Source organism: Mesocricetus auratus, unplaced genomic scaffold (genome assembly GCF_017639785.1).
Source record: "Mesocricetus auratus isolate SY011 unplaced genomic scaffold, BCM_Maur_2.0 Super-Scaffold_100014, whole genome shotgun sequence".
Classification (NCBI taxonomy): Eukaryota; Metazoa; Chordata; class Mammalia; order Rodentia; family Cricetidae; genus Mesocricetus; species Mesocricetus auratus.
Window position 1 is genome coordinate 12,693,379 of NW_024429197.1, and position 15,406 is coordinate 12,708,784.

A 15,406-nucleotide genomic window follows, 5' to 3' on the forward strand; every position below is an offset into this window, starting at 1 on the left:
AACCAGCAGCACAGCGGCAGCATTGCCACCTGGGAAATCATTAGAAATTCGAATTCATGGGCCACACTTCAGACTTTGCTAGCCAGAAGTTCTGGGGGGGTGGGTGGGTAAGATCTAGAAATAGCTTGTTTCTTTGAGACAAGATCTCACCATGTGGCCCAGGCTAGCCTTGTGGAAATTGCCCTGCCCCCTCTCTAGGTGCTGGGATTACAGGTGCTACCACCCATCTCTCAGAAATCAGCGAGCCCTCAGGGCAATCCTGATGCACACTCAAGTCTGAGAAGGTGGCTTCAGGCCTCATTTAGATGGCAGGAAGGCAATGAGGAGTCATGGAGAGTTTTAGGCAGAGGGGATCAACGTTACATTCTATTAAGATGCTGCCAGCTGCTGAAGATGGATTCAGGGCTGATGGGGAGGGCAGGCAGGATGTAGAGGACCCATCTCCAGCTAGACATAGCTGCAGCCAGCTGTACAATGTAGCTTTCTATTTAAAAGGGAGGAGCATGGCAAGTCACAGGCCCCTGCTAGGCACAGAGCCTGTTGCCAGGGTGACTACCTGTCACTCAGAGAAAGGGGGCAGGTCCCACAGAGAGGTCAGTGAGGGGAAGCTGGTTGTCATGGCAATTTCCCCTAAGGTAGGTCAGGGAAAGGGAAGAAAGAAGGCTGGTTGTCTTCAGGTGCCCCAACATATCCCTCCATTGCAGAAGGGAGTTCGCTAAACCACTGGCCCCTACATTCTCCTCTGACTCCATCCAGCTCACCATCCCAGCTCTGCCCATCTGGGCCTTCTCTCTCCATCAGGAAGCCACAACCTCTGGTCTCAGCCCATGGGCTGGGGACTGTCTCCATGGCTACAACCTTGGTAGCCATGGTGATCTCCCCTCAAGAGGCCAGGGCCTTTGCCTTCCTTTGCCAAGAATGCTGGGGTTGGGGGCAGTGGACAGTCTGGGGATGGTGACTCAAGCCAGAGGTGGGGCACAGAGCAAGTAAAAATGGAACAGGGATGCGTCATTCACAAGGAAGGGCAGCTGAACACTGTTTCAAGACCCTCAACAAGGAAGCTCAGGATGATGAGGGCCCAACAGGCAGACCTTTGTCTTGTCCCGAGTCCAGTTTCCCCATCTGTACATCAGAGTCAATGTCTACACAATGGTGCTACCATCCAAGGTTACCAGAAAAGCAAGAAAATGGACCAAGAGGGAGGGGTCTGCTTGACCTTCACAGAGGCACACTGAATCTGGTGGCTTCTCCTTGCTAGTGGGTCACCCCATGGGGAAGAGCAGCCAGCTTGGCTCAGAAATGTCCCATAAGGCTGAGCACGGTGTGCATGTCTTTAGTTCCAGCTCTCAGTAAGCAGAGGCAGGCAGATCTCCAGGAGTCTGAAGCCAGCTAGTCTATATAACAAGTTTAAGGCCAGCCATTGCTAAGTAGTGAGACACAATCTCAAAAAAAAACAACAAGAAGTCCAACAAGTATTGGCCAAGGGTCCCTTCATTATTAATTATTCTTGTAGCGGTTTGTTTTAGAGACAGTGTCTTACCTAGTCCAGGATGGTCCCATACTTCCTATGTAGCTGAGACTGACATTTACCATGTGATCTTCTGCCTCTGCCTCCCAAGTACTACTTCTGTTGGATTTTGAGGCAAGGTCTTAATATTACAAAGCCTAGACTAGCCTCAACTTCTCTATCCTCCTGTCCTGGTCCCCAGAGATCTGGGATTAGAGGTGTACACCACTACACCCAGCCTATTATTAATATTAATTATTTGGCAGTGAACAGAGCCTTGGCTGGTAAATGGTTCCCTCCAGGTGATTTATAACGTTCTGCCATCCTGGCATTCCTCATTCACTATAGTGTGCTAAGCGGGCTTGCTGGAAAGCAGGAGCCATGAGGCTTTTTAGTTTTCATGCAATGCATGGCTGGGGATTCCTAGGAGGGTGAGCCCAAGAGCTCAGCATTCAGATACCGGGAGGGAGACTCCTCATAGGAATGCCCCGCTCTGAGTGCAATGCAGAGAGAGAGAGAGAGAGAGAGCCCTCCTCCTGAGCCCAGTGCAGTCCTTGAGTGCTTCAGTGGCTCTGGAGAGTAAGTAGTCCTTGTCTCTGCTTAGGGTGTCCCTGTCTCTATGACTGAGCAGAAGCTGAGTGGCCACTGCAGAAGCTGGGGCTACAGGGAACTCCCTGGGCTGCCCCACCCCTGCTGGTGATAGGAGTGGCTCTAATTACGCTCTAATTGCTTTCTTCCAGGCAGTTTCTCGGGAGCCAGGGAGTTCAGAGTTCATGAATAAATGAAGAGGGAGGAAGCAGGAAAGGATGTTTATTGATCCACAAATCTTTCCGTGCCAGAGTCTGCCCCACAAACGCTCGGATCTGCAGTTTGGATATATACAAACATGTGTACATGCTACGGACAAACTCCTCTTTCCCTATAACAGATTGGTGACTGTATCATCAATCCCAACCCTTGGGAGGCTGAGGCTGGATGACCAGGAGTTGGAGATCCCATTGGCATTTGTTCTCAAACAACAACAAAACCTCACCTCACAACAAACTGGTAAGGCTTATTTATGATGGAGGCTGAGACTAGTGTCCCAAACTTACTTTGGATCCCAGTGCTACCCCTAAATTACAGGATAGTCTAGAACAGACATCTCTCTAGGCTTTAGCTTTTCTGGTTAGTGCCAGGGTAGAGTTGATGTCTGATGACCACTCTTTAAAAAAAAAAAGGGGGGGGGGAGGGCTGGCGAGATGGCTCCACAGTTAAGAGTACTGACTGCTCTTCCGGAGGACCTGGGTTCAACACCCAGCACCCACAGGGCAGCTCACAACTGTCTGTAACTCCAACTTCAGGAGACACAAACCTTTCCATGGCAAAAAGAAAACAAACAAAAAAACCCAAAAAAAAATTAATGTGCCAGGCGGTGGTGGTGCACACCTTTAATCTCAGCATTAGGGAGGCAGATGCAGGCAGATCTCTTTGAGTTGGAGACCAGCCTGTTCTACAAGAGCTAGTTCCAGGACAGCCTCCAAAGCCAGAGAGACCCTGTCTCAAAAAAACAACAACAAAGCCAGGTGTTGGTGGCGTACGCCTTTAATCCCAGCACTCAGGAGGCAGAGGCAGGCGGATCTCTGTGAGTTCGAGGCCAGCCTGGTCTACAAAGTGAGTTCCAGGACAGCCTCCAAAGCTACAGAGAAACCCTGTCTCGAGAAAAAAAAAAAAAAACCAACAACAAAACAAACAAACTAAAAAAAAACCCAAAACACTAGTGCACAAAAAGTTTTTAAAAATCCTATTGTTCACATGCCAATTAGGAAGTTGAAAAGTTAGAACAGTCCTGAGCTTTGCCAAGTGGGCAACTGACCTTTCAAGCAAATGCTGCATTCTTTCAGGAAAACTGACAGGATGCTCCAGAGACATGACGCCTCAACGGGGGTGATATACAGGGTGGCTGAGTGTCTGCTCTGTCCCTCAGGGGCTGTGAGGTCTTGGACAGAGCTCTTAAGCCTTCTGAGCCACAAGCTGCTCCACCTATGAAGTGATGTGTGGAGAAGGTTCACAAAGGGAGACAAACCTCAGTCTACATACAGTACCAGTTAGGGTTGCTAACACCACCACGGGCTCCATAAGGAACAAACTGCTGTCTGCATTATGGGTCAGGCCACTAAGGTGTAGGGCTGGGGGTGTGGTCTCCAGGCAGAGCCAGGTTCTGCTTTAGTTATCAGCGCTACAAAATAAAACACCAAATGCTGGGTGGTGCTGGTGCACACCTCTAGTCCTAGCATTCTGGAGGCAGAGGCAAGCAGATCGCTGTGAGTTTGAGGACAGCCTGGGCAACAGAGTGAGTTCCAGGACAGCCAGGGGTATTACAGAGAAAACCCAGTCTCGAAACACAAAAACAAACAAATAAACAAAACAAACCAACCGACCACACAAAACTCCCAACCAAGCTACGAAGATGCTAAGGTAATCTGATCAATACCATGCATTAAGTGACCTACTTTGTCTGACCCATCTGTGTTTCTAGGAACTAGCTTGTAGTAGGTGCCCATAAATAATATTGGTCAGGGAGCTGGAAACAAAGCTCTAATAAGAGCCCTTGATGCTCTTGCAGAGGATCTGGGGTTGGCTCACAACCACCTGTAACTCCAGTCTAGAGGATTAGATACTTTCTCTGGGCTTCCTTGGGCTCCTTCATGCATGTGATGCACAAATACAGGCAGGCTCACACATCACACACACACACACACACCAAAATTATCTTCTTGGACCAGTGAAATGGCATAGTAGGAAAAGGTGCTGCAATGAAGGACCTGAGTGTGAACCCATATAAAGAGGGAAGGAGAGTTCCACAAAGTTGTCTTCTGACCTCCACACGTGCATTGTGTGGCACACATTTACACTCATATCATAATAAATACACAATAATATTCTCAATTACAGAAAAAGAGAACAAAACCAAAAAACAAGAGCCAGGTGTGGTGGTGCTTGCCTGTAACGCCAGGACATGGGAGGTGGGAGCAGGAGAATCAGGAGTTTGAGATCACCCTTGGCTACCAACTTGCAGGCAGTTAGACTACAAGAAACGGTCTCAAAACAATAACAAGGATACTCTACTTCTCCTGATCTAGGTAGGGTTTGCTGGGTAGATAACTAGACCCAAGGGTTTTTGTTTTGTTTTTCAGTACAGGGTTCCTCTGTGTAGCCCTGGCTGCCCTGGAACTCCATCTGTAGACCAGGCTGTCCTCGAACTCACAGAGATTCACTTGTCTCTGCCTCCTGAGTGCTGGGATTAAAGGCGTGTGTCACCATGGCCCAGATAGACCCCAGTTTTCTTTCGGGCTCACAGCATAGTGCTGGGTCTAAGGGACCTGGGCCACCTCCCCTTCTGAGCAGCTGGGTCAGGTCAGGTGGGGATGACAGGGATTCCTCAGCACACACCAGTGGAAGGGAATCTTTTAAATTCGTCTTTACTTATACTAACAGCCACAGTGTATGGGGTTGGAGAGATACCTCAGAGGTTAAGAGCACTGGCTGCTCTTCCAGAGGACTTGGGCTCAGTTCCCAGAGTCCACAGGGTGGCTCACACTATCTGTAACTCCAGTTCCAGGGGATCTGAGCCCTCTGCAGATGCTGCATGCATGCGGCACACAGACATACATGCAGGCAAAACACTCATGCACACATTAAAAAAAAAGAAACTGCACTGTGAAACCCTGACTTTGGCCGGGTGTTGGTGGCGCACGCCTTTAATTCCAGCACTCAGGAGGCAGAGGCAAGCGGATCTCTGTGAGTTTGAGGCCAGCCTGGTCTACAGAGTGAGTTCAAGGACAGCCTCCAAAACAATACAGAGAAACCCTGTCTCGAAAAAAAAACCAAAAATAAATAAATAAATAAACCCTGACTTTGGGCACCAGGCAGATGCCGCTCTTTGATTCCGCTCATTCTTGGAGTCCTCAGCTGGGAGAAGGTAATGCTGTGGTAGGGGCTTGACATGACCCTGGGCCTTGGATCCCAGCCCCGCTATGACTGCCTGGTGACCACCGTAGTCCTTAGATGCTATTTCTGTAAAGGGGGATGGTCCACCAGGCATGAGTCCCCACGTAGGAGCAAAGGGAAGACACATGGGCTATAGCAGTTACAACCTGAGGTGTGTCCTAAATGCCTGTCAACTTCTATGGAGAGACCTTGTGTTCCACTTCATATGTGGGGAAAACAGAGTCCCAGGGAGGGAGTAGGAGCTGTCTAAGGTCACAGAGCCAGGGACACTAAGAGTGTCCACACCTCAGCATCTCCAACAATTCAGAGATGCTGGAACAGATTTCCACAAGTCTGAGCCATCTTGGCCGGGCGTTGGTGACGCACGTCTTTAATCCCAGCACTCGGGAGGCAGAGGCAGGTGGAACTCTGTGAGTTCGAGGATAGCTTGGTCTACAGAGCGAGTTCCAGGACAGCCTCCAAAACAATACAGAGAAACCCTGTCTCGAAAAACAAAAACAAACAAACAAACAAACAAACAAAAAACTGAGCCATCTTGCTCATGGACTGGAGGACTCCAAGGGACCTGAAGCTTGCTAGTAGCTCAGGGACCATTCAGGAGCTTCCTGGTGGATCCAAGATTGGATTGCACAGGGAGGAGTGTCGGAGGACAGGAGTACTGACCTGCCCTCTTGACCCACCTAGCTAGCCCCTCTCCTCCCAAGGTGGCTGCAGAGGCCATGGAGACAATCCAGGGGCCCAGGACCACAGCACCATTTGTCAGCTTTGCATGGTGGCGGCAGGCTCATCTCCATGGCAACAGTGCAGTGTGAAGGCATCTCGGCATCATTAGGGAGTGCGTTGAGTAGTATAAACAGAGGCTGCAGTAGATTACACGCCTGTTATGAGCAGTCTCAGGCTCGGAGCATTGGTAATTATGCCTAATTGTGCATTTAATTGTGTAATTGAAAACCCACATCTCTGGTTCAGGCTGGGGCTTCAGAACCTACCACCCTCCCCAAAGCAAAGAAGACTTAGGAGCCAACCCGGACTCTGGGAAACTCAGGTTGCCTCTTCTCAGGCAGGGGGTAAAATGTCCACATACTCTTCATTTTTCTGCTTCCAGGGTTCAGAACTCCACCAGGCCCAGAATTAGGGAGGGGGTCAGGAAGGCACAGGCTCAGAGTAGAGGGTCCTAAGAATACACTTTTCATTATTTGTTACATCATTTTGTGCTACTGGCACAGTCCTCTCATGACCCACCATCTGGTGGTTCCAGAAACCTGGGTCATCTTCAGATTTATTACATATGCAGGAAGTCACCTAGGTGGAAGCTCAGAGACCCTGTTCTGCCCAAGGTCACTGGGCGACAAAAGACAGGACTGGAACTTGGAGCCCAGACTGACCTTGAGCCTAAGTTCTCCCAATCCACACCTGTACCCCTTATAGCTATCAGTTTCCTGTTTTGTTTTGTTTTGTTGTTTGAGATGCAGGGCCAGGGGACTGGAAACCTACCACCAAGGCTAACCTCTGTGTTCAATATCCCACCCTGCTGGCAGAAATCAATGTCCCCAGAAGGGAGGTGTGTGTTGACACTCAATGTTCTCAGTCAGTCTCCAAATAACCCCTGTTGCTCCAGGTCAGGGCAGCAGGGAGCCAGGGACAAGACACTCAGTTCTACTCCATGGCTTGGAGCCTGCTCCTTCTTTTTTTCAAAGATTTACTTATTTATTATGTGCACATGGTTCTGTCTACATGTATCCCTGTAGGCCAGAAGAGGGCACAAGATCTCATTACAGATGGTTGTGAGCCACCATGTGGTTGCTAGGAATTGAACTCAGGACCTCTGGAAAAGCAGTCGGTGCTCTTACCCTCTGAGCCATCTCTCCAGCCCCTCCTCCTTCTTTTTAACAGGGTCTTATGTAGTCCAGGTTGGCCTCAGACTCACTAAGTAGTCAAAGGTAACCTGGACTTCTAGTCTACCTTAACTCCCTAAAGTGTGTGTTCATGTACTACCACATTCAGTTTATGTGGTGCTGGGACTGAACCCAAGGCTTCATGCAGGCAGGACATCAGGCTTGGCAGCAAGCACCTTTACCAGCTGAACCATTTCACTGGCCTCCCTTTTAAAAATATTCTTTTTGTAGGGGATGGAGAGATGGCTCAGTGGTTAAGAGCACTGGCTGCTCTTCCCGAGGACCTGGATTCAATCCCCAACACCCACATGGTGGTTCATAACTGTTTGTAACTCCAGTTCAGGGAATCTGAGGCCATCTTCTGACTTCTATGGGTACCAGGCACACACAGCACACAGACATACACAAAAGCCAAAACACAAACACACAAAATAAAACTGAAAAAACAAATATTGTGTGTGTGTGTGTGTGTGTGTGTGTGTGTGTGTGTGTACATGATGGGATGCTGTGGGACACAAAAGGAGGTCAGAGGACAACTTGCGGAGTTGGCTTCTCTCCCCACACCTTTATGTGGGTCCTGGGAATTGAACTCAAGTTGCCAGGATTGCTTAGCAAAGTTCTTTTGCCAGCTGAGCAGTGTTACTGGCCTCTTATTTTGTTGTTCCTTTTTGAAATTAGGCTTCACTCTGGAGCTCTGGATTTTGCTATGCAGACTAGGCTGGCCTCAGATCCACACACAGAGATTCTGCTGTCTCCATCTCCTAGAATGTTGAGATTAGAGATGTGCACCACCAGTCCAGTTTCTTTTGTTTTTGTTTGCTTGTTTGTTTGTAGTTTCTGCTTTTTGTTGTTGTTGTTTCTCGAGACAGGGTTTCTCTGTATTGTTTTGGAGGTAGACCAGGCTGGCCTCGAACTCACAGAGATCTGCCTGTTCTTCCCTCCCAAGTGCTGGGATTAAAGGCGTGGGCCATCACTCCTGGCTCTTGTGTATGTGGTTTTCTGTTTACTTGCTTTAAGACAGGGTCTCACTTTATAGCCTGGGCTGACCTGGAATTCACTATACAAAGCAGACTGGACTCAAACTCTCAGCAACACTCGTGTCCCAGCCTCTTGAGTGCTGAGGTATAGAGCTGTCATTTATCTACTACTTATGTAGTCATGAATAAACCAAATAACATCAAGGGGCAGGCATCTAACACAATGCTAGGCTCACAGCAGACACCACATAGAAAGACAAGATTACTACCCACCAAGTCCCATACATTCTACTATAATCCCAACATTTGGGACAGGGAAGCATGAAGATCAGGAGTTTGAGGCAAGCTTGGGCTACATGAGACTCTGTCTTTAAAACAAAACAAAGCCCCAAAACAAAAACCACAGAAAGGAGGGAGAGGAGAGAGAGGAAGAAGAGAAGCGGAGAGCTGGAGAGATGGTTCAGTGATTACGATCATTTGCTATTCTTTCAGAGGACCCAAATTCGATTCCTAGCACCTATATCATGTAGTTCCCAACACCCCTGTAGCTCCAGCTTTAGGGGGATCTGACACCTCTGACCTCTGAGGGCATCTGCGCTCACACAGACACATAATTAAAAATAATTCTTTTAAAAAGTACAAAGGAGAGCCAGGCGTTGGTGGTGCACGCCTTTAATCCCAGCACTCGGGAGGCAGAGGCAGGTGGATCTCTGTGAGTTCGAGGCCAGCCTGGTCTACAGAGCGAGTTCCAGGACAGCCTCCAAAGCTACAGAGAAACCCTGTCTCGAAAAACCAAAAAAAAAAAAAAAAAAAAGTACAAAGGAGCCCGGCAGTGGTGGCACATGCCTTTAATCCCAGCACTCAGGAGGCAGAGGTAGGCAGATCTCCAAGTTCAAGGCTAGCCTGGTCTACAAAGTGAGTTCCAGGACTACCTGGGCTACTCAGAGAAACCCTGTCTCAAAAACAAACAAGTAATAAAAGTAAAAAGGAGGTGGCAGAGGACTATGACAAACTTGGATACACACGGATCATTTATAAGAATGCTCGTGATAAATAAAACTTCCGATCTAGGCAGAGATGGGGCTGAATGAGCAGTCCAAATAGCATCCAACCTTCCCCAGCCAGGTTCGTGCCTGACACTTTCAGGACATCACCACACCATATCCCCAGACTGCCATGCAACAGAAATGCTGCTCTATTCCATAGATGAGAGGGTGGCAGCAATGCCCACCTGATCAAAGAGTTATGCCACCCACCCTGCAAAGGGACCATCCCTGGCCCCCAGAGTCCTCTGGCCTAAGTCTGTCCATCTGCTCAGGGAGTAGATCTCCCAGCTTCATTCTGTCTACAAGGAACTGAAGAACAGAAGTGACCAGGACAATTGCACACCCCTACCTGGGAAGCCAGCCCTAGGACCTCAAGCCCCAGGTGGAGACTCAGCGCCTTAGAATGAGCCACAGGCTTGCAGCTGCAGCTGCTGTGGAGAGCAGGCCCCCAGAGCCGCCTCCCTCCAGCCCCACCATCACTATCGCTAATAACGACATCCATCAGCTTGACCACGTTTCACGCCATTACTCTCGGCTCAGCTGGAAGCCGAGTTATTTCCCCTCACTCACCCACCACCTTCCAGAAAGCAAAGAGATTTCCAGAAAGGGGGCGGGGGGGAGGTGATTGTGATATTTCTTCTGAGTACCTACTATGTGTCTGGCTAAGAAAGCCTTTCCATCACTCTGTGAGGTGGGGACCAGAATTAGAATCGGGTCCAAGGTCACACAGAGTTGGGACAAGAACCGCCACAGCAGGAAACCCTTGTCAACTCATAGTGGGGCACCATACTATACGAGACCATTAATACCTCATTTGAGACGAGGAAACTGAGAACTGGAACTGTATGATCTCATGACCTTTATCAAGGGGCAGAAGAGGGCTGGCATTCAGGTACTGTCACCAACTAGCTTGGTGACCTTGGGCAAAGCTCCTCACCCCGGGCACCTCAATTTCCTCATCTGAAAAAGGGGATAATGAAACCAACCATCTCAGAGTGTGGAATTAAGATAATGCAAAGGGTAGAGGCAAGAAAATGGCTAGCGTTTATTGATCGTTTAACATGTACCAGGCCCTCTGCCAAGCACTTTACATATGTAAGCTCATTTGGTTAAATGAGGTAATGCATACAAAGTGCTTAGCACAGGCCTCCAGAAACGGGAATGATAATGATGATGATGAAGAAACCGATGACGAGTCCCTGGGGCAAACGTCCCTGGTTCATCCCCTTATCCGCTTACCGGAAGAACAGAGTGGCCATTCGAGCTTGGGAAGGAGGTGAGAAGGGAGAGGAAATATGCAAATGAGTAAAAATCAGGGCATGAACTGAATTAATAACGTCAACATGTTACAGTAATTAGAACCCACGAAACCAAAGGGCCAGAGTTCTAAAAACAGAGGGAACTACAGAACCTCCACACCAGCCCAGATGTCCTCGCAGATCCCAATCAGACAGAGCTGGGACCCCAGGAACCAGGCTTCAAGTTCTCCATACTTCATAGGTGGGGAAAAAAAAACAAACAAGCACGCACACACACACACACACACATACACACACACACACAGGTGGGGAAAAACAAACACACACACACACACACACACACACACACACACACACACACACACATATATATATATATACACATACATACATACAATGCTTGACACACAAGCATAAAGATCTGTTTAAACCCCAGCACCCACATAAAAGAGTCCGGTGCAGCTTTGTGTGTGAGGCAGAGACAAGAGGAGCTCTGGTGTTTTTGGCCTGCCAGGTTAGCAAAGCAGTGAAATCAGGGTGAGTGGGAGGCCCTGTGAGTTCCAACAGGAGGAAGGGGCTGAGGGAGACACTGACAGTAACCGGCCTTCAAATTTCATATGCATGTGAACTCCTGTGACCACACACCCTCGGGACTGTAATGACAGACAACAAAGGTGAGCTTTGGATTAGAGAAGTGCTTGTGGCCCACGCCTACAATCCCAGCACTCTGGAGGCTGAGGCAGGTGGATCACCACAAGCCCAGGCAGGGTTACATATTTCCTTCCATGCCAGCCTGGCCAAGGTGTGAATTCTGTCTTAAACACAACAACAAGCCGGGCTGGAGAGATGGCTCAGAGGTTAAGAGAACTGACTACTCTTCCAGAGGTCCTGAGTTCAATTCCCAACCATCTGTAATGAGAGCTGGTGCTCTCTTCTGGCCTGCAGGCATACACACAGACAGAACACTGTATAAACAAACAAATAAATAAGTATGACAACAAGCCCATGCCATGAGGTGGTGGTGCACACCTTTAATCCCACACTTAGGAGGCAGAGGCAGGCGAATCTGAGGTCAGCCTGGTCCAGGATGGTCAGGGCTACCCAGAGAAACCCTGTCTCAAAATTAAAAACAAAACAAAATAAATAAAAAACCTTAGCCAAAACAAACAAACAAACAAACAAAAAACCAACAACAGCTGAGCAAGATGGCTTAGAGGGTAAAGGCACTTGCTGCCAAGCCTGACAGTCTGAGTTTGAACACCGAGACCCACACAATGGAAGGAGAGAACCAACTCTTGCAAATTGTCCTCTGACCCCCACATGCATGCCGTGGCATCTGCACACACATACACTAAATAAATTTAAAAACAAAACAGAAAACAAGAGAGAGACGTAGACACTCATTCAAGATCACATAGCCAGGAAGTGACTAAGTGACAGAGGGACCCTGGAACCCAAATGTCCCGAGTCTCAACTATTATTCTACACCTGTCCACCTCAAAGGCACAGTCCCAATCTGCTTCCTCTAATGCTCCATCCCCTTGTGTTCTATCCCTTTACCCAAAACAGCTCTACCCAGAGAAGGGTCTGGAACCGACTTGCTTCCTTACAATGCCTCAACGCCAGTGGAAAAAGAGGACCTTTCCTCTCCTTTTTTTTTTTTTTTTTTCGAGACAAGGTTTGTTTTGGAGGCTGTCCTGGAACTCGCTGGGTAGACCAGGCTGTCCTCGAACTCACAGAGATCCGCCTGCCTCTGCCTCCCTAGTGCTGGGATTAAAGGCGTGCGTCACCAACGCCCGGCGACCTTTCCTTTTCTTACGTTTTCAGATGAAAACTAGCTAACTGCCTCTTTAATCCCTCAGTCCTTTGGATGAGAAAGCTGAGCCTCCTTCTCCCCTTAGGCTGGCACATTTACCATCCTGAGAGCACATTTTGGAAGCTGTCAGGCTGCATGGGCTCTAGGGGGTTAGTGAGTGACAGCTGGAGGGACCCTCTCTGCAATCAGCTGAGACAGAGCAACAGAGACGAGACCAATTTTCAAGCCACCCCCGCCCCCATGCTTCCAAAATTGTCTTATGTAGCTTGCACAAGCTGCCCAAGCCACCCGGGCAAGGCATGGAAGAAGAGCAATCCCACCCAGGTCCTGTCGAATGCCATCTCTGTGTTGGTGAAAGAATGGGCATGGATTTGGCTAGGAAATCTTGGAGGCTGGGAGACCCCCTATATCACTTCTGCTTCCCAAGATGGGTGAGCACCTCTCTAGGAACCCTACCGTACCAAGGCCAGAGCTACTTATTATGCAGTAGCTAAGGCAACAGAGGACCAGCCTGGATCCCAGTTCCTGGATCCCTTTAAGCAAGTTGCATCACTGGGTGACAATGAAGGTTAAATGAATTAACTCAGGAAAAATCACTCACAAGAGCAGCTGGCACCAGTGAGTTAGCAACAGTACTCTAGAGTGAGCATGGGACAAACTGCTCACAGGTCCTATGGGAGGGCATCAGGCACAGAGAGAAGAAAACTTGCCCTGCTTCCCATGCTCTGAGCACCTACTCATTCACTTCGTCACATATGCACATCATTTCTTTTTTTTTTTTTTTTTTTTTGGTTTTTCGAGACAGGGTTTCTCTGTAGCTTTGGAGGCTGTCCTGGAACTCACTCTGTAGACCAGGCTGGCCTCGAACTCACAGAGATCCGCCTGCTTCTGCCTCCCGAGTGCTGGGATTAAAGGCGTGCGCCACCAACGCCCGGCATGCACATCATTTCTTGAGTTTAAAAAAATGTAGTTTAAAGCTGGACAGTGGTGGCGACCGCTTTTAATCCCAGCACTCGGAGACAGAGGCAGGTGGGTCCCTGAGTTCAAAGTCATCCTGGTCTACATAATGAGTCCCAGGATAGTCAGAGCTATATAGTGAGACCCTGTCTTGAAAAAACAAAACAAACAAACAAAAAGACAGTTTAAAATTTAAATTAGCCATCTTGTAATCCCGTCACTCAGGGGGGCTAAACTGGAAGGTTGCAGAGAGTTCAAGACCAGTCTGGATTGCAGAGTTAGAACATGTCTCAAACAAAGAAGCAAACAAAAACAGAAAGGGATCCTTAGGGCTGGAGAGATGGCTCAGTGGTTAAGTGCACTGCTCTTGCAGAAGACCTGAGTTTGGTTCTCAGCATTCACCACCTGTAACCCCAGCTCCAGGGGCCCTAACGGCCTCTTCAGGACGCCTGGAGCACCTGCACTTACACAGGCGGACACAGACACACACAATCTAAAAATTAATAAATCTCTAAAAACGTTTAAAGAAAAGGAATCCTAGGAAAAGTTTGAAGATTACTTGGCATTTTATGTTCTTCAAAATAGATACAGGAGACTGTTCCTACCGTTAGCCCAGATTTGCCAAGTAACCAGTTCTTCACTTAGTTTACAAATATTAATGAGGTGTCCAGTGCCGTCCAGCTGCTGGGGTCTTAACAAGAACAAAATGGGCTATTTCTGCCCTTTCTGGGTTTTCATCCTATCTGGTGGTGATTAACCCCCTCTACCGTCCTTGAGGATGGATGCTTGACAGACTGGGTTGCCTTGTGAGGGGAAGTCCCAGAACACCAATCTTGGGGGAGAAGAGGTTCTAGTGTAGCCCAAGAGGACAGCGCTGTGGATGGCAGGTTTGCAGTTGGTTGCTCAAAAGGAAATCAAGAGGACAGGGGCCACCGACACAACCCACTCATCCTTTGCGCGCTCGTGCATATGTGTGTGTGTGTGTGTGTGTGTGTGTGTGTGTGTGCTGGGGGGGGGGGCGACACGGCATACGGCACATGCAGGCCAGAAAGCAGACGCAGATGCTGGGACCCACAAGAAAGAGACCGAGGCACCCTGCCCCCTTCCTCATTAAACCCGAGCGTTGTCAGTAGTTCTTACCCAACACTGCCTAGAGGAGAAGTAAAGCCCATAGGTGTTGGACCCCAGCTCCAAGAGAGGCAGGAGACCCTGCGTCTCCTCTATCACCTTGCCAATTCACAGGCCAGGACCTCAACGACTCTTAACCTCCAGATTCACTCTGATGCCCCCGGCCCCGCCCCGGTCAAAGACCTCATTTCCCCAAACTGGGGCCAGCACAGAGCCCCCATATGATCTGATTCCTCCCAGGACACCTAAGTGTCCCCATCCAATGGGATCAGGGAACTCTTTACCTGACCCCACCCCGCTGTTGATGGAACAGATGGCTCCTGGGACGCTGGGGGACTCGGTGGCCAGATCAAAGCCACGGAATGGTTCGCGTGCCTGCCAGGTCAGGTTGGCTCAAGATAGATACATCAATTCCTGGTGACCCTCCTCAAGGAGGTAGCTCTCCATCTCAGGCCACCCATTTAGAAGGGTTCCAAGAGGTAGAAAAGAAGCACAAAGGACGACTGTGGGTTCTTAGGAGTCTCAGGTCCCACCATACAAACAGGAAGCAGAAATGGCCAGAAATCTAAAAACATTCCAGAGACACATACACACAGTAGCAGAAAGAGACTTTGTGAGAGACACTCACTCACAGGGGTGGAGCCCAGAGGACTGAGGTACCCACGGAACCAGCGCTTTAGAGGGGAACATGAATGCGGTCAAGGACCTCGCTGAGTGCACAGAGCAGCCTCGGACACACCCCCAGACCCAAGGGAGCCACAGTCCCGGGAGCAGCCCCAACGGGAGCCCACGCGCACAGTGTGAGCGGACGCGTGCAGCCCGGGAGCGCTG

General features: G+C 49.2%; 1 protein-coding gene across 1 annotated transcript in view; it reads right to left on the minus strand.

Annotated features, from left to right (window-relative positions):
• Nkain1 (sodium/potassium transporting ATPase interacting 1) overlaps positions 1-15,406 on the minus strand; it is a 42,229-nt gene that overhangs the window by 26,533 nt on the left and 290 nt on the right. The window lies entirely within an intron of this gene.